Below are 3,181 nucleotides of genomic sequence, written 5' to 3'. Positions count from 1 at the left end.
GGACCGGCGCGTGTGGGGCGCTGAAGCTGAGCCGCAGCACATGGTCGCTGTCTGTTTATTGGGCAGTGAGCAGGTTTAATGGGCCAGCCCGGAGGCCATGGAGAGGCGGCCCTCAGAGGAACTATAGGCGAGGGAGGCCCCTCCCTCCCTCCCTCCCCAACTGTTCCAGCTCAGCTGGGCCCTGGGAGCCTGGGGCTCTGTGGGGCCCAGTGGTGTCCCTACCGGCCCCTCCCCGCCCACCAGCCTGCGGTGGGCCTGAGGCCCCCCGGCATTGAGCAGGCACCTGGAAATGCCAGGCCCTGGTGGGAGGGGCTGGGCCTGCCCCTTACTGTCCTCAGAGCCCTGAGGGTTCCCTGCAAGGTGTGGCCGTCACAGTGGGGAGAGAGGACACCTGGCCAGGCGAGACCTCTGCCCCAGCTGGGGCAGGCCTGCAGCGCCCCCCGGCCCAGCGGCCCCTGTAGCCCCCAGCCACCTCAATCACTCATATCTCCCCACCCTCTGAACAGCTGGCGCTTCCAGGGAAATTACCTAATGAATCAACAATGCGGGGATTGTGGAGGCAGAACGGCCGGGAACGGGCCTTTCTCCCAGCACTAGGCCCACCAGGCTCAGAGGGCACCTGTGCAGGGCAGCAGAGCCCCTGCACGCCTCCCCCTCGCCCCACCCAGCACCCTGTGGGCTAAAGAAATCTGGAGTCAGGCAGCACTGGGTGCCATTGCCAGTCCTTGCTTTGCTGGCTGCCAGCTGTGCAGCCTTACACAAGTGACTTTACCTCCCAGCTGGCATTTTGCTCCACTGTACAAATGGGGTTAATATGGTACCTGTGGCCAGAGGCTGTGCTGCTCAAGAGAAAGATGGCTCATGTGCTGGGCTGGGCGTGGGCCTGGCACAAGCGGCCGCCCAGTACGCGGGAGTCTAACAATGATAATTATCATTATTATACCTGCCCAGGAAATGTTCATTTATTTCTGGTTTCTGGTAACCCTCACCAGGCAACTCCCTTTCAGCCTCAGTTTCCCTAGCTGTAAAGTGGGGTCAGAAGCCTCTTTGCTTGGGTATGGTGGCAGAGAATGAAATGTCACAGCCTGTGCAAGGCCTTTAGCCTGGTTTCTGCCCCTGGAGACCTCCTGGCTCCCAGCCCAGGAGCACAGCCCTGGGAATTCTGCAGAACCAGTTCTCTGGTCTAGCCATGTGGGACTCCCACGCCCTGCCCTCAGGCGAAGGATGCCTGCTCCCAGGGTGGGCACGAGGGCCTGGGGAGGAACAGCGGAAGTGTGTGGGGCTGGGGCTGGGCTGAGAGCTGGTGGGCAGCCTGTTGGAGCAGGCCCCGAGCTGGGCACAGAGGGCCCATTGTTGCTGGGCCCAGCCAGGCCAGGCCCTCAATAGCGGCCACCACTGCCGAGTTTCGAGAAGTGTCTAGACAGGGCAGCCTGGGGCTCTGGCCTGGCCTTCCTCTGGGTGGGGCTGTGCCACAGGGCACAGGCAGGGAGGCTGATACCCTTGGTATAGACAGACAGAGGAAGCTGGAGCGGGGGCAGGGCTGCCAAGCAGGAAGAACAAACAGGCACAATCCTGCTTGTTCTGCTGGCAAAGATGGCATTGGCCATGATGATTTGTTTGGGACAAGGGAAGGGGTCAGGACTTGGGAGTCAGAAAAGTTGGATTCCAATCCTGGCTCTGTTGCTGTGTGACCTGGGGCAGGTGAATGCCCCTCTCTGAGCCTCACCGCCTCAACCAAACAAGCTAAGGTTAAGAACTCTGGAGTCAGAGAGACTTGGGTTCAAATCCCTGCTCTGCCGCTTCCACAGCTGTGTGACTTCAGCAAGGGTCCTTTGTGAGCTTCAGTTTTCTCATCTATAAAGTGAAGATAATAATAATCCTTTCCTCATGTCTAAAATGACATGAAACATGTCTATGGCCATGCTACCCTGAACAAGCCTGATCCCATCTGATCTCAGAAGCTAAGCAGGGTCGGGCCTGGTTAGTACTTGGATGGGAGACCACCTAGGAAGACCGGGTGCTGTAGGCATAAAAAAAATTAAAAAAATAAGGGATCGTAAGCTGACAAGGTCCTTGCAACCTGTGAGGTCAACCAAGGGTTGCCTTGCCTAAAAAAAAAAAAAAAAAAAAAAAAATGAAATGAAACACTTAAGATGTTTAGAATGGTGCCTGGCAGATAATAAGTGTGTAATAAACGCTAACGACCGTAGCTATTGTTACCATCATCCCAATTTATTTTGGGTGAACCCAGACCTGGAGATCACTTGCTGGGCAGTGGCTGGCACAGAGCCGATGCTCACATTTGAAAGTAGCTTTTCTGAAAGAGTGTGCTGGGTCTCTGTCCTTGCCCTGTCCTTGCCCTGTCCTCAGTTGCCCTGCCCGTGAAGTGGACTCATCCCAGACCAGGCCACCCACTACGCAGGGGTGGCGGGCCAGGCCATCTGTGGGGAATCCCCTTCCCGGTGTGGGGCTGTTTTTAGCAGGGCGGGTATGAGTTGCTGCTCTTATCTCTGCCTGGCGTTTTTGGCACGTCCTGACTGACAGAGTTCCTCTCCCCTCCCGTGCCAGCAGCACCCTCGGAGCCCAGACCGAGTCCTGTGCCAGGGCCTTGCCTTCCTCCGCAGCCCAGGGAGACGCCAGGTGGAAGGGATTCCTGTCCAGCCACCCCTCATTTGCCTCCAGTGGCCTCCAGGCCACCCACAACTGGCCCAGGTCTGAGGCTGGGGGTTGGGGGGATCTTACATCTATAAAGGGGAGCTGAGTGCCAGGCTCCCCTCCCCCCACGCTCTGTGTGGTTTCCATGGCAATGAGCACAAATCCCCCAGCCCTTCACAGAGGAGCCTTGTTTGTTTTGCTCACAGCATAGCTCTGGAGACCAAGTCACAGACCTGGGCCCCCCAAATACCCGGGTCAGCCCAACCCTTTTCCCAACTGATCAGATCCACAGGCCCAGGGTGGGGGCCAGCACACTGCTCCTCCTCTGGACCAGGCTGAGCAGCCGTCAACGGCCATGTCACCTCCTAGTCCCTTCCCCACTTGGAGCCTCACTTCCCTTGTCTGTAGAATGGGGACATGTCACAAGATAGAATATGCGATATGGCCTGTACTAGGTGCTTAATAAATGCACAAGTTGTGCAAAAGCATTCCCGTCCTTGACCAAAGTAATTCACCTTCCTGAGCC

The 3,181-nt window shown here is 57.5% G+C and overlaps 1 non-coding gene across 1 annotated transcript; it reads left to right on the top strand.

The window, feature by feature from the left end:
• The first annotated feature begins 1,910 nt into the window (after positions 1-1,910).
• On the top strand, positions 1,911-2,029 carry LOC111742470. The gene has a single exon (XR_002781348.1). It is a non-coding gene; the product is annotated as a 5S ribosomal RNA (ribosomal RNA).
• The last annotated feature ends 1,152 nt before the right edge of the window (positions 2,030-3,181 follow it).

Source organism: Pteropus vampyrus, unplaced genomic scaffold (genome assembly GCF_000151845.1).
Source record: "Pteropus vampyrus isolate Shadow unplaced genomic scaffold, Pvam_2.0 Scaffold95, whole genome shotgun sequence".
In the NCBI taxonomy this organism is placed as follows: Eukaryota; Metazoa; Chordata; class Mammalia; order Chiroptera; family Pteropodidae; genus Pteropus; species Pteropus vampyrus.
The sequence above is the reverse complement of the archived record's forward strand: the minus strand, read 5'-3'. Positions and strand labels throughout refer to the sequence as shown.